At 42.3% G+C, this 21986-nt stretch overlaps 1 protein-coding gene across 1 annotated transcript in view; it reads right to left on the reverse strand.

The window, feature by feature from the left end:
- ALOX5 (arachidonate 5-lipoxygenase) overlaps positions 1–21986 on the reverse strand; it is an 835151-nt gene that overhangs the window by 354441 nt on the left and 458724 nt on the right. The gene's annotated exons all lie outside the window — the stretch shown is intronic.

Raw genomic sequence — 21986 nt, forward strand, 5'->3', positions numbered from 1 at the left:
TAGAAACATCCATCTGGGTCAGCAGTCTCCTTCTGAATCCTAGTTACATTCACATACCAACATTCCATGATGTCATAACATCAACTGTAGTATTCTTAAACAAGGATAAGTAAATTACAACACAGAACAGCAATGGACACTTGCCCATAAATTATAAAATCAAAGGACCAAAAGAGATTTTGGAGCTGGGTAAACAAGATGGCCAGACCAGGCCAACCATCCACCGTAACAAATGTCTCTCCCAATGATTGGGACGCCCATATTGAAAGTCTTTACGCTGTGCTCGACAAATATAGTTGGTGTAATTATCATAGCTCTATCCCCTCCAATCCCTACACTGGAACGTCACCCACTATCAAGATTGCCCCCAATGAAGTTGCTCTCATCATAAAACGAATGCGTTCAGGAGGGCCTCCCGGCCCCAATGGGTTACCAACAAAGATATATAAAGCTTCGACTCACAAGTGGGCAGCCCTCCTGGCCCCCCTATTCGATATATGCAGAATGGGCGGACCCATTCCTGACTCTTGGCAATGTTTTTCCTCGTCCCAATCCACAAAAAAGGTCACCGATCTAATCCCGATCCCTACCGGATGATTGCACTCCTTGATGTCGATGGGAAGGCCTATGCAAGCGTCTTATTACAAGAACTGACCAGTTGGGCAGAAGACCGTAAATTAATTCCTTTTACGCAAACTGGCTTTCAAAAGGGCTGTCACATTGAGGACAATCTGGTTTGCTTAACCCACATGATCAAGGTTACACTGGCAAAAAAGGGAAAATCGCTGTTTTTGGGATTTATCGATTTCCAAAAGGCATTTGATAACATTGTCCGCCCCAGGCTCTGGGAGAAATTGCACAAATGTGGTATTCCGCAGACTCTACTGAATGCCCTTATTGCTCTGTACTCCGATACTTGGGTCAAAAAAAAGTCTCCGCTGGTTGGTATACAACCAACAAAATCATGACCAACTGAGGGCTAAAGCAGGGATGCATTTTGGCCTCTCTACTCTTTAATTTGTACCTCGCGGACTTACCGGAATGGCTGGCCCGCTTTCAAGCTTTCCCCCCAAGAATCACATCTGTAAAAATCCAGTTAATGCAATATGCAGATGATACGATTCTCCTTGACCAAACACAGGTGGGCCTTCAATGACTTTTTGATTCCTTGGCAACATATTGTGAAACTAATGCACTGAAGATTAATATCTCTAAAACCAAGGGGATGATAGTCTCGAGAAGTCAAGCAAAACATGGCCCATAGTACATCGCTGGGAAACCTATAGAGGTAGTCACCACATATAAATATCTTGGAGTCTGGATAGACTACAGAGGGATCCCGAGTCCGCAAAACGCTGCAATGCAAAATGTGGCTCGCAGCCTGGAGGGGGGCCTTCCTATGAACCAAGAAAGCTCTCCATTCTCCAGACTTCACCCCGCTAATTAGAGTGATTGATGCCAAATTACTATCCACAATAGCCTTCGCGCCACTACTTTTAAAGACAAAATGTTCACTTGGTTGGACAGAATGCAATCAGTCTGTTTCCGCAGAGTGTTTCACCTACGCAATTCGACCTCTCATGCTCAAATCTGCTTGTTCTCCCAACATTGGATTATGAAAGCAAGATTCATTGCCTACTGTGCAAAAACCAAAATGGCTCAGCCATCCACACTAAAGAGTTGCATCTGGTTACTGTTAAATAACCCCACCACTTCCTGGAATAAGTTTTTAACAATCTGCTTGGAGGCATTAGAAGCTCATGATCTATGGGCAAGCTCTCTGCCCATAGGAGTTGCCGCCAAAGCTCTGACCAAACAGGCAAAGATACTCTCAGTGGAACACGATGCATTATCCGTGAAAAAGCTATCACATGGCAGCAGGGCATCAAAACTTTATGATCTAAAAACTCTACCACACTATCTGTCATCCTCCATGAAGCCATCAGTGAAACACCAGCTAATGAGATTACGCTATGAACTAATCCCCCTAGTGGTGTACAAATATGGACTGAGGTACAAGGCAGATACGTCCTCTCAGTGCCGCTTTTGTTACAACGGGGGAAGAAAACTTAACACATGTCTTGTGCATCTGTAGAACTTTACTCCCCCTTCAAACTTTTTGTTTGCGCCCCATCTGGAGAATTCTTAACGTGTGGACATGCAAAGAAGCCTTTAGAGGAATGTATTAAGGGGGACTCAGCTCAGATGGCCGCCTGATTCGTAAAATTTATGATTAAGATTAACTCAATTTTACCGGCTGATACCACCCATGAACCCCTGCTGTGTCAGCTATGAATTTTCTTTTCTTTTAAACTGAGAGCAGAAAGTGCTTTTTATGTTTTTTTGTATGAATTGCAATGAGTTTAATTAATTGTGCAAATATCTATCTATCTATCTATCTATTTATCTATCTATCTATCTATCTATCTTTGGCCTTCATTATGTCCACACAAGGTCAACATCCACCTGCATTTGCCATCAAGCTATAGTCATTTATGGCTCCATGACTAGGCTGCATTCCTCTTCATAAAAAGGATCGATTTATGGTGCTTCAAGTAATGTAGAACCAGACCCTCAAAACGATACTACATTGAGTTAGTCCACAGACACATTTCTGTATGGTGTACTCACAGCCACAGTGTTTGATTAAACCAACTGTTCCTATTTTGCAAACGCCTCTGGTCTTCATTTTTTCAAGGTAAATTCACACTCGAGCAACAGTGGCCTAAGGCATTCCCTGTTTTTGACAGTCTCCCAAGTACCCATTGAACAGCTACACTGATTCTAAAAAAGGGGTTGCCCAGAAAATGCAACATTTCTACAGTATCACAGTAACGTGATAAGGTCTTGTTTAAATATTAAATTACACAAACCTTCAAAATGTAATATATTTGCCACAAGGCCTGAAAATCCATCTTAATCGGAATATATTTTAGTGGGACGTAGGTGTAGACAAGAAAGTCAGGGATACTTCAGTGTTTCTCCCTGTGGGAAAACATATCCGACTCCAAAGCCCAACATAACTAAGAGGTAACTGAACAGGGTTGATATACTGTGAGAGTTATTAATATTTGACGTTTCTAAGTGTTAGTCTTGTCATACAACAGTTTTAAAGCAATCCCATGGCCTTTACTTGGAGCAATGAGAGACCCCATTCATTTTAAATAGAGCACATGTGGCTGAGAACTCGTCACCAAGCCAGAAGACTCAGCAAATACGAGAACATCTGAGGTCCAACTACAAGAAAAGTTGAAAGAGACAGAGACTCTTCATTATTTTTTTTAGATGTTTCACATTACTAAACTGCTCAAGCAAAGAGTAACATATGAATACTTACACTGCGCTAATTTCCATAATAATGGTTGACCACTGCACTCTCCAAAATATTGCAATCGTGTGAGGAGAAAAAAAGTGCAATGTTGACTTAATTAATTAATGGAATTTTTCCACATTTCTAAATAAACCAGGGGCTGCATAGAACTCATTTAATAAGTGAAATCCGTACCTTGAAAAAGGTGAGAGACTGAACGGGAGGGATGTGGTAAGGACAGTTAAGGTTTGGGAGACATAGGCATAGATGCATCAAGCATCCATTCTGCGAATCCTAAATAGCAAAAAATAACAAATCGCTATTTAGAAATCGCAGAGTGGGATGCATCGCAAAATATCTGCGAATCGCACCCACCCGCAATCGCCAAATGCGACTCTGCAAAAATTCCTACAGAATCGCAGAGTCAGCTGTTTCCAACCCCACTAATTGCGAATCCGCAATTACCTATTTCGCAAAAACCGAAATCGCAACAGGAAGTCGCATTTGTAGCCCAATGATGACATCACTACCAGGAAGTAGCCTGCTCCATGCTTCATTCAGACCACAGAGCTGGACACAGGAGGAGGCAGAGCACTGACCTCCAGGAGCCACACCCTGAAATGCCCATACAGGAGTTGAAATCAAACCACAATGTCCCAGGAATCTGCAGGACCAAGTGCAAAAACCCGCAAGCGCAAACTCAAGTTCAGTGAAAAAGAACTTGAGTACCTGATTGAAGGAGTGAGCAGGGACCACGATCAACTGTTCGGGAAGCTGTCCCGGAAAGGGCCCGAGGCATCTAAGAGGCGCATCTGGGTGCGCATCAAGGCAAAGGTGAATGTGGTGGGAGTCACCCACCGGTCCATCGATGATTTAAAAAGAGGTGGTACGACCTCCGAGGCTGTGCCAAGGAGCGAATAGCTGATAGACTGGGGGAGACAAGGAGTACGGGAGGGGGACCCAACACAGTCCCTGAAAACACCCCATGGAGGACCTAGTGGAGGACACCATACACCCTGAAGCCTGCGTGGGCGTTACCCAACTGGACACCTCCCGCACCACACACCAAACACAAGGTAAGAGGCATGCTACTGCGACCCCGTACCCTAACAATGCCCATGCCCCCAGTGCAATCCATATTTGTGACCACAGTATTCCAGTCCCTGCTCCTCCCAAAGGCCCAAATGCATTGTGGAATCTGTAGTGTGTAACTGCGCCTTGATAGCCACACACAGCCAGAATAGTCAAGATACACAGACCTCCGAAGCCAGCCAGGGAATGCAGACATTAACCAATAACAAGCCTGCGTGCATGTTGCAACATCCCAGGTGCCTGAATCATACCAGTATTCATGCACTCTTCCACATCACAGGTGCTGCGGATACTGACACGTCCGACAGTGACATCCTCCACATCGCGGAGACACCTGCAGAGACGGAGGCGGAGAGGCAGCCTGCACCTGCACCGACACCCAGGCACACCCATGCAGCTACATGCAGAGCACAACATCACGTCTCAGCACATATGGAAGTGGAGCAGACCCCACCCCCACCCAGGAGGCAGACACAAATCACAGCAAGTGTGCGGGCCCACGCCCGCAGCAGGTCAAGGCAGCGCTCCGTGCCCATCACAGCAGCCATGGAGCAACACGCACACAACCTGGGCCTGGGCATTGAGGCTCAGATGCTGCGTGTGCACCGCAAACAGACGCAGAACATGGCAGCAATGCAGCTGCAGCTATACAAAACAACATGCAACATCAGTCTCCTTACAGAGAGTGCGCAGGAACTGACCACAGCGGTGAAGGAGAGCAACCAGCTGATGGTAGCGCAGCAGGACGTCACCCACAGACGCCAAAGGCAGCTGCTCACACGACTGTCAGCCTACACCCGTTCCAATCACCTAATCAGGAACGCCACATCCCAGCTCTCGCGATCATTGGCCATGCAAATTCAGATGGTCCAATGCTGTGCTGACGTAGCAAGGGCCCTGGAGCTGGTCACCAATGCTGTGGAGCACCAACAGGCGGCAGACTATAGCAATGCAAGGGGGGGAGGATGATGCCAGCCAAGAGGCATCTAGCCTCAGCAGCCTGTCTGTGCCGGTGCAAACAGATAGGAGGCGCAGTGCCCGGCCCAACACTACATCTCGACAGAACCAGCCTAACGTGGAGGGTGAGAGGCGACAGAGTGCACGTGACAGGAGGCATTAGTTTCATGACATTTCAGGCTGTGCCGTGGTGAGGCAACAATGCACACCAGCTCAGGTTACATGACCTTGGATGTTTAAAAGCCGTACCCTTATTTGTTGCTGATGGAAGCACATTGAGACTTTGTGAAATAAACAAAAGCTTTATTTTGACAACAAATCATCCTCATGTCAATCACTGATGTGGCTTGCATGAGTGCAGTGTTGTGTGAGGGGTATTGATGCACTAGAAATAGTTCTGTGTGATGTGCGTGCGACGCCTGTGACCTTCAGCAGGATTCTCCCCGTGTGCATGATGCACATGTGCAGGTGGCAGGTCGTCCCCCTCCGACTCACTACCAGACACCTCAACAGGTATCCTCTGCTTGGTGGCAATGTTGTGCAGCATGGCATCAGGGCCGGACTGGGAACAACAAACGGCCCTGGCAAAGTGCTCGGCCGGCCCCCCTCCCCACTCGGGGGGGTTGAAGGTGCCGCCGAGCTCTTTACTGGGGCCGGTTTTTGGCTGATTTTGTTACAGGGCCGATTTTGCAGCTATGCTGCAAAAATGGCCCTGTCACAAAAACGGCTCCCAGGGGCCCAAAACCGGCCCCCACCCGTGCGGCGCACCGGGGGATTGCCCGGTGCCCGCTATGGCCAGTCTGGCCCTGCATGGCGCACACGGCCATGATGCGGCAGCAGATCTCGGGCCGGTATTTGAGGGCCCTGCCCGTCTTGTGGAGGATGCGGAATCTACTCTTTAACATGCCAAATGTTCGCTCAATCACATTTCTGGTGTGTATATGCGCACCATTGTTCCTCCATTCCTGTGGTGTTGCTAGGTTGAGGTATGGTGGGGGGAAGGTATTCACGGAGGGCATAGGCGCTGCCACCTGAAGTGAGGAGCAGAGGGTCAGTGCCTGTTATGCGCGACAACATGGTCTTAACATACTGTATGTGGGCATGTGTACTTACCTAGGAGACGTTACAGAGAAAACAAGGAAGGTCCAAGAATTCCAAGGTTTAAACAACGCTTTGATAAGCTGCTTTTATAGTTAGATGGAGACACACTCGAAGCTCTGGACCTCTTGAGCTTCACAAAGGAGGACAAGTTTGAAAAGTGGAGAGTGTATATTCCATGGAAAATCAAAGTTGTACTTATTGGATTAATATCCGTTCTTGCAAATTGTCATATCGAGGACAGGACTACTTCGGGTTGCAATATGACATCTTTATTGTTTTTAGTGAGACATGGACAGCCGACACGTGTTTCGCCCCCTATTGGCGAGTTGCGCCGGGGCTTTCTCAAGGCTGTAAGAAAGAATGGACGAGTTATTTTTGGTGAAATAAGATAGCAGTTGACCCCAAGAGAAAGGAAAGAGAACACCTAAAGTGAAAGATGGTTAATACATTTTTTGATGTCTTGGCATCAGAGCTCTTTTATACGTCATATATTATATAGATCGTGAGAAGAAGATGTATCATTCCACAAGAAACGTGTTTAAAGATTCACATATACTTTTAAAGGTCCAAAACAGAGAATATGTGCCCAGAGTTAAGATAAACCTAAAGAGAAGTGATTTGAGGAGAGTCCAGAAAGGTGTATTTTCACGAGTGCCTTGGATCGACCGAGCATTTAAAATTCTCTAGCGGCACAAAGGAAGTGCAACAGTCCCGAGCCAGAGTAATATAGTAAAGCAAGATAAAGAGAGCGAGTATAATACACAATATGTAGTGATCATACCTATTTACACATATACAGCATACATTATTATTGTTTCCAACATGTCAAAATCCAAAAGATAGGAGTTTCAATACTCAGAGAGTACGGTTCTTCTGTAAGTTCTGATAAGAAATATATATACACAATTTGTTGGTGACCTGATGTTATACCATTACAATTCAAGTAGTGCATGTCATTTATCACATTAAACATCTTTGAAGAGCATGCATCCTATTAAAAGGAAAAAGTGTCCTTTACATTGCATGTGCATGGAGTTGGCTCCAAAGACGATATAAACCTTTTTTATATATACGATTTACAAACATTGCCGTATTGTTTGCTTAAAATATGGTGTCTCAATTTTGCACCAATCATTTAAAAATGTATTAACAGAAAAAGCCGAGAGAATTGCATAAGGCTTCTTTTTAAAAATTATGTATGACCTCTATCAGGGACCAAGTAATGAATTCGTAAGCTTATTGGCATCTGCACATCATTTTCTGAGGACATATCCGTCTTGTTATGTCAGAGTTTACGAAATTCATAGGACACTCACATTATTATCGGCGATTATGTGCCGGAAAAATATTTAAGTTAAGGGGAGCCAAATTCCTTGCAGGGTCACATCGGATACTTGAGACTAATGGAGGATCCCGTATATGCTCACTTTCGCGCCCGTCTTTTATTGACAACAGTTATTAAAGGTCTCGGAGCACCCATAGTGATCAAGGCGAGTATATTCCAAACGGAAATACGTTAATTAAGGAAAGCTCAAATTCTAGCCAAGTCACGCAAACATACAGAGTCAGTTTAGCAAAAAACGTGACTGTTTGCTAGTTCGCCAAACATAAAGAAACCCCAGATAATGTTTTACTCACTTTAAAAGCTGACGAATGCAGTTCGATTCCTGACTCTCAGTCTGCGGGTTAATATATGGGTTGAATCCCAAGTTCCCGTCGGCCAAAACACAGCCGGAAGATAAAGTCAAATCTCCGGAAGTGAAAGCAGGGAAATTATGTTTGCGTAGTCTAATTTCCCTCGTTTACAAAAAAAGGCCCTGTAGCCAGCTAGATATTACTGTACAGGTTTCTTGAATCACATATTTAAATAGGACTGGAAAGATAAAGCCTAGTATTATGTTTTAGAGTATTGTATCCTAATCGACAAAATGCAATGAGGCCGCCATTTGTAAGTGGTGTTAATTCCTTATATTTACAAAAGGTGGAGTATAAAATTATCGAACTCCATAGGGACTACAGATAAGGTGCACAGGGTCCAATCAACATCTATATGTTGAATGTCAAGTCGTCTTACCAAAAGCTAAATACATATTAATAATTTGAGAACTATCTGTCCTATTGAACAGGGATATAGCCATGGTTTGGATAAAGGCAAATCCAAGCGTCAGGGATTCATAAGCACAGAGAGCTTGTGCGAAAGGTGGACAGTTTGAGTGTAACACTGTATATTTTAACATCTCAGTCTGGATCTAATTAGACTGTCTAATTTCTAAACATTATTCATAATGTATTGTATTGTATTGTATTGTATGTTGATTTGTATAGCGCGATTGCTGCCCAATGGGCGTCCAAGCGCTGAGTATGTAGACAGAGGTGGGCAGTGCGGGAGAGGTTAGAGCTCGGTGGACCTTGCAAACAGAAGGGTCTTCAGTTGTTTGCGGAATGAGAGCAGGTTCGAGTTGGACCGGAGTTGTAGAGGAATTGAATTCCATAACTTCGAGGCATTCAGGGCGAACATCCTGCCTCCGGTCCTAGCTCTCCTAACTCTGGGTACCACAGCCAAGAAAGCCTCCGTAGAGCGAAGATTTCTACTTGGGTGGTAGCGAGTGACTAGGTTGTCGTTGATTACTGGGCCGGTCTTCCAGAAGGCCCGGTGGGCAATACATAGTGCCTTGAATGCCACTCTCTGCCTCACTGGCAGCCAATGCAGACTTTTTAATCCGGATCTAGCTGACTGAGTGCGTGGGATCTGTAGCAGGGTACGGGCTGCACAGTTCTGTACGACCTGCAACTTTCGTAAGGTCATCTCAGGGGCTCCCACGTATAGGGCGTTATTTGAGTCTAGCCGGGACTGAATCAGGCCTTGTACTGCCACCTGTTTGGCTACCATTGGTAAAAGGGGTAGAACTTTCCTCAGTGTTCTGAGTAGGCCGAAACATGTGGCAGATAGTTTAGTGGCCTGAGTGGTAAAAGAGAGACTTTTGTCCAGCCATACTCCTAGGCTTTTTACACTTTCCTTAGGGGTAGGAGGGGTACCCAGACAGGGGGGCCATTGGGAGATGAGTGGCAATGGTGATACTGGGCCCAGGAACATGAGCTCAGTTTTATCTCCATTAAGTTTTAGAGAGGAAATTGTCATCCACTCCTTGACATCCTCTAAACATTTCATCAGGCCTTCCGGGGTTTGTCTGTTGCTCTCTTGCGCCAGAGAAACCACTAGCTGGGTATCGTCGGCATACGATATGATCTTAATACCGTGTGGTTCGACGACCCCAGCCAGTGGTTTCATATATATGTTAAACAACGCAGGGCTTAAGGAGGAGCCCTGCGGAACCCCACAACTCAGTGATTTGCTGGCTGACACTATTTCTCCGTCAAAGATCTGGAAAGATCTGTTAGTCAAGAAGGATTCAAGCCATCTCAGTGCATCGCCTGATGTTACGTAAACGGTTCAGCAAGGTGGCGTAGCTGACCGTATCAAAGGCTGCACTTAGGTCAAGGAGGATCACTGGCACTGATCCTCCTTGATCTAGTATCCTGCGTGATTCTTCGGTAACCGCTAGCAAGGCGGTTTCAGTACCGTGCTTAGGTCTGAAGGTTGTCTGGGTCGTGTCCAATAGCAAGTTGTTCTCAAGGAATTGAACTATCTGAGTGTTTATGTACTTCTCCAGGACCTTGCTTGCCCAGGGGAGAAGTGAGATAGGACGGTAACTGGAATGATCATCTGGATCAAGGTTGGATTTTCTTAACAGTGCCCGTACCATGGCTCTCTTCCTTACAGTGGGCACTGTACAGGAGGAAATGGAAGAGTTTAATAGATCCAGAATTACAGGCAGGGTGGCTTGACATGCCTGGAGCAAGATCTTCGGTGGGGCTGGGTCATGGAGAGAGCCAGATTTGACTTGGCGTGCCAATCGGTTAAGGGTGTCAAGGTCTAATAGGGGGAAATGTTCAAGATTTGGCTGATCTGGGGGGGTGAGGTGGCTCGAGGATGTTTGGTCGGTTGCTCCTGGATTTGTGGCTGCTATCGGGAAGGAAGAGTAGATCTGGGTGACTTTATTATAAAAGAATTCCGCTAGCTCATTGCATTGTTCTTGAGTTTTTGCCAGGGGGGGTGCTATGTTCACTTTAGTGCATTTTTTTACCAAGTGAAAGATTTCCTTGGGTTTGGATTTGGCTTCCATGATTTTGTCCGCAAAGTAAGTGGCCTGGGCCGCCCTGACCCCTTCTCTATAGGCCTTGATTGCCTCTCTATATTGGGACTTTTTTCCAGGTACAAATAATTTGTTTCACTACCAAATACAATAGCCGACAACAACATATTCGAAAAACCCTGCAAAAACACTGGCATCTTCTAAAGGATAATCCCACTCTGACTGCTGCACTACAAGATAAACCACAGTTGGGATTCTCATGGAGCAAAAACCTAAGAGACATTCTCTGTCCATCGTTTCTGGATAGAAAACCAAAACCTAGACCTTTTCCACCTCAAACAACCGGCTTTTACACCTGTAGCAACTGTTCAATCTGCAAACTTGGCAAATCTAGAACAAAGGAGGTTGTAATCAATGGCCATAATTACAAGATCAAAGACTTTATAAATTGTGAAAGCACCTATGTGATCTATTTGATAACATGTCCATGTGGACAACACTACATCGGAAGTTCAAAGAGACCCTTGAAAGTACGAATACAAGGACATTACCGGAATATTCATGGAACAGATACTAGACAATCACTGGTTGAACACTTTTTGAAATACCATGGTAATCGCTTGACCTTCACGTTTGTGGGTATAAAAAGACAAAAAATACCAAAACGAGGGGGGGACTTGGACTTACTTCTACGCAGAGAAGAGAGCTCACTAATCATAGGAATGGATACAGTAACAAAGGGACTAAATCAGGAATATGAATGGCATCACTGGCTTTAAACCCACTATATCTCGATTATTGGTCGATGTAATGGTGCCAATAGACAAAGTCATATATCTCTAACAAACCTGTGACAGCAATAGTAATATCTTGCTTTTCAGAAATGAACTCTTTTGTTATTTCCATACTATGCAGCACAATTAGAGTAATATTTAGTCCACTATGTATTCTCTATAGGACAGAGCTGCTCATGAGCAACTATCTGCCCCGTACTGCATAAATGAATAATATGTGACATTGGTTACTATATTATGAATAATGTTTAGAAATTAGACAGTCTAATTAGATCCAGACTGAGATGTTAAAATATACAGTGTTACACTCAAATTGTCCACCTTTCGCACAAGCTCTCCGTGCTTATGAATCCCTGACGCTTGGATTTGCCTTTATCCAAACCATGGCTATATCCCTGTTCAATAGGACAGATAGTTCTCAAATTATTAATATGTATTTAGCTTTTGGTAAGACGACTTATCATTCAACATATAGATGTTGATTGGACCCTGTGCACCTTATCTGTAGTCCCTATGGAGTTCGATAATTTTATACTCCACCTTTTGTAAATATAAGGAATTAACACCACTTACAAATGGCGGCCTCATTGCATTTTGTCGATTAGGATACAATACTCTAAAACATAATACTAGGCTTTATATTTCCAGTCCTATTTAAATATGTGATTCAAGAAACCTGTACAGTAATATCTAGCCGGCTACAGGGCCTTTTTTTGTAAACGAGGGAAATTAGACTACGCAAACATAATTTCCCTGCTTTCACTTCCGGAGATTTGACTTTATCTTCCGGCTGTGTTTTGGCCGACGGGAACTTGGGATTCAACCCATATATTAACCCGCAGACTGAGAGTCAGGAATCGAACTGCATTCGTCAGCTTTTAAAGTGAGTAAAACATTATCTGGGGTTTCTTTATGTTTGGCGAACTAGCAAACAGTCACGTTTTTTGCTAAACTGACTCCTGTATGTTTGCGTGACTTGGCTAGAATTTGAGCTTTCCTTAATTAACGTATTTCTGTTTGGAATATACTCGCCTTGATCACTATGGGTGCTCCGTGACCTTTAATAACTGTTGTCAATAAAAGACGGGCGCGAAAGTGAGAATATACGGGATCCGCCATTAGTCTCAAGTATCCGATGTGACCCTGCAAGGAATTTGGCTCCCCTTAACTTAAATATTTTTCCGGCACATAATCGCCGATAATAATGTGAGTGTCCTATGAATTTCGTAAACTCTGACATAACAAGACGGATATGTCCTCAGAAAATGATGTGCCGATGCCAATAAGCTTACGAATTCATTACTTGGTCCCTGACAGAGGTCATACATAATTTTTAAAAAGAAGCCTTATGCAATTCTCTCGGCTTTTTCTGTTAATACATTTTTAAATGATTGGTGCAAAATTGAGACACCATATTTTAAGCAAACAATACGGCAATGTTTGTAAATCGTATATATAAAAAAGGTTTATATCGTCTCTGGAGCCAACTCCATGCACATGCAATGTAAAGGACACTTTTTCCTTTTAATAGGATGCATGCTCTTCAAAGATGTTTAATGTGATAAATGACATGCACTACTTGAATTGTAATGGTATAACATCAGGTCACCAACAAATTGTGTATATATATTTCTTATCAGAACTTACAGAAGAACCGTACTCTCTGAGTATTGAAACTCCTATCTTTTGGATTTTGACATGTTGAAAACAATAATAATGTATGCTGTATATGTGTAAATAGGTATGATCACTACATATTGTGTATTATACTCGCTCTCTTTATCTTGCTTTACTATATTACTCTGGCTCGGGACTGTTGCACTTCCTTTGTGCTGCTAGAGAATTTTAAATGCCCGGTCGATCCAAGGCACTCGTGAAAATACACCTTTCTGGACTCTCCTCAAATCACTTCTCTTTAGGTTTATCTTAACTCTGGGCACATATTCTCTGTTTTGGACCTTTAAAAGTATATGTGAATCTTCAAACACGTGTCTTGTGGAATGATACATCTTCTTCTCACGATCTATATAATATATGACGTATAAAAGAGCTCTGATGCCAAGACATCAAAAAATATATTAACCATCTTTCACTTTAGGTGTTCTCTTTCCTTTCTCTTGGGGTCAACTGCTATCTTATTTCACCAAAAATAACTCATCCATTCTTTCTTACAGCCTTGAGAAAGCCCCGGCGCAACTCGCCAATAGGGGGCGAAACACGTGTCGGCTGTCCATGTCTCACTAAAAACAATAAAGATGTCATATTGCAACCCGAAGTAGTCCTGTCCTCGATATGACAATTTGCAAGAACGGATATTAATCCAATAAGTACAACTTTGATTTTCCATGGAATACACACTCTCCACTTTTCAAACGTGTCCTCCTTTGTGAAGCTCAAGAGGTCCAGAGCTTCGAGTGTGTCTCCATCTACCCATAAAAGCAGCTTATCAAAGCGTTGTTTAAACCTTGGAATTCTTGGACCTTCCTTGATTTCTCTGTAACTTGAATGTATGATTTCTTCAGGTCTAAACAACTAACTTTTCATCAATCAGCAAATCAGTCCTAAAGAAGTGTACCATTGGTGTACGAGGAAACCTAAATACAGAAATGTCATCATATAATACCAGACGTGACAGACGAAATAATAGATTGGAAGAAGCATTTGACCCCACAGGTGCTACCATGAGTCGAACACCAAGCACTACCAACCTAATGTCGGCAAGAAGCACTTTCCAAGCCTTGGAAAAAGTTGCGAAAAAGGAGACCTCAAAATGGTGGGAGGGAGCATCCCTCAAAAAATATTTGGAACACAACTTAATTCCCCGTGGTTTACGAATTTTGATCTTTCCCCCTATAGAAACTACAGCTCCGGAAAAATTACACCTATGGGAAGATAATCTCCGTACAGCATCCAACAATATGATCCGACAACTAATAGATATAGCACAGGAAGAATATGAAAGTAACAAAAAAGAAGTTGACATCTTATCAAAAAGAATTGAGGATTCGAACTGGGGTGATATCACAACAAAAAACTATGAGATTCTAAATAAATTTCTAGATGAATATGAGGAGGATATAATCCAAAGAAAAAAACGGAAATTCAGACGTGATCTCCATGACTATCAACAAGGGAGGGTGTACACTTTTGCACAAAAGTATGACAACATCAATACTTCAACAACGAGCAATAGTGGTAGTGACCTTAACCAAACTCCCTCATCATCTGAGGCTGGCTCAGTAGAGAATTTAACCATATCTACAAATATGCGACCACAGGTAAATTTTCGGGAGGAGGTTCAACGACATCGTCTTGGGAATATACAAGAAAGCCGATCACGACCTCCAAACCTGGGAACACCAAAACCAATCACGCCAGGTGTCCAAACCAGAGCAAGGAAAAGGGAACAACATCTGCTGAAAACATAACCAACAATCTGGTACTCAATTTATCCACGACGATGTTGACGGGAACACACAACCAAATTCTTAACAAAGGACTATCCTTTTGTCCAACCTCTCAATGGGACTTGGTCAAAACCAAAATTGACCTTTACAAATTTACAAGAAAATTAAAACTACATTCTTTTTTCACTGAAAACCCTAGAAGGCGTACTACTACAAACCTCAATAATCAAACTAGTACTCTGTCTGCTCAAGACCTGGAAAATAGTAATCTTTTACTACATTTGTCTACAGATGATGTACCAGATGACCTGGAATCGCTGACAACAACTGCAGAAGAACTGGGCATTGATATCTTTCATTCTAAACCCAATCCACTAAAGAAAAAATCGAGGTTCACACCGTCACTTTCACCTGGCAACTCGATTGATATGTTTTTTACCAAAGTGACTGAAGATCTAAATAAGGAATTTGATAAATACAAAGCTAAGCAAAAATACATTCCAAAGAATATCACTGCTAAAGAAAGACTAGCATTGACTGAACTGCGACAAAATGAGGACTTGATAATCAAGGAAGCTGACAAAGGGGGAAACGTTGTCATTTTAAATACCACGGATTACCTCTTGGAAGCACAACGACAATTGGAAGACAGCACATGCTATCAAATTCTAGAAAGTAATCCCACCAAGCAGATCCAAGAAAAACTATCTGTGTTACTCGACCTATGGCAAGAAAAGGGCCTGCTAAGTATTGAAGAAAAAAACCTTCTGTATATAAAGAATCCAGTTGTACCAACAATGTATCTATTACCCAAGGTACACAAGCCAGGCAGAATACCCAAGGGTAGACCCATCATTGCCGGTATTGATTCTGTTTGCTCGAATCTGGGAGCATTTATTGATGCAGAATTGCAACCTTTAATGAGATCCCTTCCGTCCTTTATTAGGGACACAAAAGATATACTACAAAAACTTGAGAATATAACTTGGCAAGAAGACTTTTTTTCTAATTTCAATTGACATCACCAGTTTATATACCTCAATAAAACACACAGATGGTATAGCTGCCACCAGAAAATACTTGCAAACTCGATCAGTCCACCTAACAGCACGCAATAGAATGGTCCTTGACTTCCTGGAATTCTGTCTATTCAATAACTACTTCCTTTTCAATGGCAAATACTATCTACAACTTCGGGGGACCGCTATGGGGGCAAAATTTGCACCTCCATATGCCTGCCTCCTGATGGGAGCGGTGGAGCAACACTGGCTCTGGCAAGAAAGATCGGAAGATGTTACAGACAACATAATAATGTGGGGCCGCTACATAGACAATATTTTAATGATTTGGCAAGGAGCAGAGAACAAACTCAGATCATTTATTAAGTCTATGTCACCAAATCAGTGGGGAATTGAAGTGACTTACAATATCTCGAAAACTGAAATAGAATTTCTGGATCTATCAATCTACATTGCAGACAATCAGTTACACACCAAAATCCATAGAAAACCCAGCTCTGCAAACTCCATCCTTCACGCCACAAGCAGTCATCCTGCCCATACCATCACAAATATTCCAGGAGGAGAATACAGAAGAGCACGTATGAATTGTAGCTCTATGGAGGATTATGTAACAAATTCAGACAAAATAACCCAGCGCTTAAAACAAAGGGGCTACAAGGAACAACCACTGACCAAAGCCCTAACCAAATTCAAAACATCAGACAGACAGAGCCTACTACATAATAATCAAATGAGAGAAAGCAAACAAATAATTCGTTTCAATACCGAATACAATAGCGGACAACAACATATTCGAAAAACCCTGCAAAAACACTGGCATCTTCTAAAGGATAATCCCACTCTGACTGCTGCACTACAAGATAAACCACAGTTGGGATTCTCACGGAGCAAAAACCTAAGAGACATTCTCTGTCCATCGTTTCTGGATAGAAAACCAAAACCTAGACCTTTTCCACCTCAAACAACCGGCATTTACACCTGTACCAACTGTTCAATCTGCAAACTTGGCAAATCTAGAACAAAGGAGGTTGTAATCAATGGCCATAATTACAAGATCAAAGACTTTATAAATTGTGAAAGCACCTATGTGATCTATTTGATAACATGTCCATGTGGACAACACTACATCGGAAGTTCAAAGAGACCCTTGAAAGTACGAATACAAGAACATTACCGGAATATTCATGGAACAGATACTAGACAATCACTGGTTGAACATTTTTTGAAATACCATGGTAATCGCTTGACCTTCACGTTTGTGGGTATAAAAAGACTAAAAATACCAAAACGAGGGGGGGACTTGGACTTACTTCTACGCAGAGAAGAGAGTTCACTAATCATAGGAATGGATACAGTAACAAAGGGACTGAATCAGGAATATGAATGGCATCACTGGCTTTAAACCCACTATATCTCGATTATTGGTCGATGTAATGGTGCCAATAGACAAAGTCATATATCTCTAACAAACCTGTGACAGCAATAGTAATATCTTGCTTTTCAGAAATGAACTCTTTTGTTACTTCCATACTATGCAGCACAATTAGAGTAATATTTAGTCCACTATGTATTCTCTATAGGACTGAGCTGCTCATGAGCAAATATCTGCCCCGTACTGCATAAATGAATAATATGTGACATTGGTTACTATATTATGAATAATGTTTAGAAATTAGACAGTCTAATTAGATCCAGACTGAGATGTTAAAATATACAGTGTTACACTCAAACTGTCCACCTTTCGCCCAAGCTCTCTGTGCTTATGAATCCCTGACGCTTGGATTTGCCTTTGTCCAAACCATGGCTATATCCCTGTTCAATAGGACAGATAGTTCTCAAATTATTAATATGTATTTAGCTTTTGGTAAGACGACTTGACATTCAACATATAGATGTTGATTGGACCCTGTGCACCTTATCTGTAGTCCCTATGGAGTTCGATAATTTTATACTCCACCTTTTGTAAATATAAGGAATTAACACCACTTACAAATGGCGGCCTCATTGCATTTTGTCGATTAGGATACAATACTCTAAAACATAATACTAGGCTTTCTCTTTCCAGTCCTATTTAAATATGTGATTCAAGAAACCTGTACAGTAATATCTAGCCGGCTACAGGGCCTTTTTTTGTAAACAAGGGAAATTAGACTACGCAAACATAATTTCCCTGCTTTCACTTCCGGAGATTTGACTTTATCTTCCGGCTGTGTTTTGGCCGACGGGAACTTGGGATTCAACCCATATATTAACCCGCAGACTGAGAGTCAGGAATCGAACTGCATTCATCAGCTTTTAAAGTGAGTAAAACATTATCTGGGGTTTCTTTATGTTTGGCGATCTAGCAAACAGTCAAGTTTTTTGCTAAACTGACTCTGTATGTTTGCGTGACTTGGCTAGAATTTGAGCTTTCCTTAATTAACGTATTTCCGTTTGGAATATACTCGCCTTGATCACTATGGGTGCTCCGTGACCTTTAATAACTGTTGTCAATAAAAGACGGGCGCGAAAGTGAGAATATACGGGATCCGCCATTAGTCTCAAGTATCCGATGTGACCCTGCAAGGAATTTGGCTCCCCTTAACTTAAATATTTTTCCGGCACATAATCGCCGATAATAATGTGAGTGTCCTATGAATTTCGTAAACTCTGACATAACAAGACGGATATGTCCTCAGAAAATGATGTGCAGATGCCAATAAGCTTACGAATTCATTACTTGGTCCCTGACAGAGGTCATACATAATTTTTAAAAAGAAACCTTATGCAATTCTCTCGGCTTTTTCTGTTAATACATTTTTAAATGATTGGTGCAAAATTGAGACACCATTTTTCAAGCAAACAATACGGCAATGTTTGTAAATCGTATATATAAAAAAGGTTTATATCGTCTCTGGAGCCAACTCCATGCACATGCAATGTAAAGGACACTTTTTCCTTTTAATAGGATGCATGCTCTTCAAAGATGTTTAATGTGATAAATGACATGTACTACTTGAATTGTAATGGTATAGCATCAGGTCACCAACAAATTGTGTATATATATTTCTTATCAGAACTTACAGGAGAACCGTACTCTCCGAGTATTGAAACTCCTATCTTTTGGATTTTGACATGTTGGAAACAATAATAATGTATGCTGTATATGTGTAAATAGGTATGATCACTACATATTGTGTATTATACTCGCTCTCTTTATCTTGCTTTACTATATTACTCTGGCTCGGGACTGTTGCACTTCCTTTGTGCCGCTAGAGAATTTTAAATGCTCGGTCGATCCAAGGCACTCGTGAAAATACACCTTTCTGGACTCTCCTCAAATCACTTCTCTTTAGGTTTATCTTAACTCTGGGCACATATTCTCTGTTTTGGACCTTTAAAAGTATATGTGAATCTTCAAACACGTTTCTTGTGGAATGATACATCTTCTTCTCACGATCTATATAATATATGACGTATAAAAGAGCTCTGATGCCAAGACATCAAAAAATATATTAACCATCTTTCACTTTAGGTGTTCTCTTTCCTTTCTCTTGGGGTCAACTGCTATCTTATTTCACCAAAAATAACTCATTCATTCTTTCTTACAGCCTTGAGAAAGCCCCGGCGCAACTCGCCAATAGGGGGCGAAACACGTGTCGGCTGTCCATGTCTCACTAAAAACAATAAAGATGTCATATTGCAACCCGAAGTAGTCCTGTCCTCGATATGACAATTTGCAAGAACGGATATTAATCCAATAAGTACAACTTTGATTTTCCATGGAATACACACTCTCCACTTTTCAAACTTACCTAGGAGACGTCCCTCGCCAAATTCACCCCTGACTAAGCGGGTGTGTATGCCGCTGTGCCGGAAGATAAATTAATCATGCGTGCTCCCTGGGTATTGTGCCACAATGTCTGTAATGATGGTCTTCGCATTGCAGACCACCTGAATGTTGAGGGAGTGATAAGACTTGCGGTTCCGGTACATGTATTCGGTCTCTGCGGGTGGACAGATGTGTATGTGGGTGCAGTCGATGCAGCCAATTACATAGGGGAAATAGGCAGTTCAATAGAAGTCCTGTTTAGTTTGCATTAAGCCTTTTGGGTTGTTGGGAAGGTGATGTTGTGATGAATCCGGCTCGGAATGGCATCCAGGAAATCTGTAGGCTGCGTGAAAGTGTACTCTGGGATACACCCGCTGCAACTGTGACCATCCCCTGGAAGCTGCCGGAGGCCAGGAGGTGCAGGCAGCACAGGACCTGGACGTGGGTGGGCCCGGCATTGGACCTCCATGTTGGGTGCTGCATCAGGGGCCCATTGAGCCTGTATTTGGAGTAGATCTCATCTTCAGTCTGTCCCAGTAGTGTAATCCGCAGCCGGTAGATGCATTCATGCATCCTGCCTCTGTTCTGGGCTGCAGCCTGGAGCATCAGCCGCCTTGCCACGATGTATAGACCTGCCATTGTGACTTTCTTCAAGCTCCTAATGAGTCTCCTTAAGTGTGTTTGATTTAGCCAACACCTGTTTGTTATTTCCAAAGATTTTTTTTCCCACTTTGACTTCATGGTTACCACCTGGTTTAGCTTCTCCTTAAATTGCGACTCTTATTTAGCGAGTTATGGTGTTTTCGCTATTTGCGATTGCTGGTGAATGTGGATAGCGATTTGTTTGCTAATTCGCAATTTGAATGCGAATTTGCTATTTAATTCGCAGAATATGTGGAGATTCGCTTTTAAGGAATCGCAGTGGGGGTTTCTACGGGTTTTGCGCTTCTTAGTTTTGCGAATTCGCTAATTGTTGCTTTTCCACTTGATGCATTGCGGAAGTGGATTTTGCGATCGCAATCGCTGTTTCGCAGTGATTGCGAGCGCAAATTCGCTTGATGCATCTATGCCATTGCAAATGAAGCAGTTGAAAATTTTCTTTTCTCACAAGTCCACTCCTGACATTGAATGCCACCACTAACGGATCTTTAATTCAGTTGAAGGTGTTTGCCATGTCTCCCAAGTCCTAAATATATTTCAATAATGAAATCTAAATACATTTCAACAATGTAACCTTTCACAAGCAAATTATATTAGTAACATGAATTCCAAACAAAGGTGACCGCAGACCTGATCTTAGATAAGTATATTTAAATCAGAAATGCAGCTTCCTAGGATTGTATGGGATTATGAATTCTATAAAGCTGATAATATCGTATTTTAGTTTTAGGAACAACACAATAAAATTTCCCATATATCATATAGTATAACATTATTAACTATTGTATTGTACTGTAATTGCATTTATATAGAGCTAGTTACCCCTGACGGGGTGTTGAAGCGCTTTTTCGGCAAGTAGCATGCTACTCCAAAACCTGTAAAGGATTAGTGTTGAATTAGTATAGTAAAATATGAAAGTAATTTAGTGGTGGATAGGTTAGTCAGGTATTTGGATTCAGAAATATAGCGGAGGCATAGAAGAGGGGAAAAAGGTTTGCATTTATATAGCGCTAGTTACCCCTGTTGGGATGTTGAAGTGTTTTTTCGGCGAGTAGCACGTTACTCCGAACCCATAAAGGATTAGTGGTGAGTTAGTATAGTGAAATATGAAAGTAATTTGAGAGGTGGATATGTTAGTCAGTTATTTGGATCAGAAGGGTAGCGGAGGGATAGAAGAGGGAAAAGGTTTGCATTTATATAGCGCTTGCTACCCTGGATGAAGTGTTGAAGAGCTTTTTCAGATAGTAGCATGCTACTCTGTAACCTATAAAGGATTAGTGTAGTGAAATATGAGTGAACATTTGTGTCTGTTGTTTGGATTGAAAAGGATAGTGGAGAGATAGAAGAGGGAAGAGCTTAGACTTTTTTGTTTTTGTGGTCATAGCAGTAGGAGGAGGCTTAGGATGAGTAAAACGGATGTGGAGGGGAAGAGTCAGAGGGAAGGGGTTAGAAAGGCTTGTTTTGGGGGGATCGGTATTGTAAAAGATTTATGAGATGATGCAAGGAGAGGTAGAGTAGCGAAGAGTCTAGATAGGGTTATTTTGGGGATCATAGTATTGGTTTGGGGTTTGGGATGAATCAGAGAATGGAGGGAGAGGATATATTGATAGAGGTATAGGGTGAGAAATAGGGTAGTGCACTGCAAAGAGTATTAGAAAGAGGTTTTCAGATGAGTCAG

The sequence above is a fragment of the Lissotriton helveticus genome, chromosome 5_1, assembly GCF_964261635.1.
Source record: "Lissotriton helveticus chromosome 5_1, aLisHel1.1, whole genome shotgun sequence".
Classification (NCBI taxonomy): domain Eukaryota; kingdom Metazoa; phylum Chordata; class Amphibia; order Caudata; family Salamandridae; genus Lissotriton; species Lissotriton helveticus.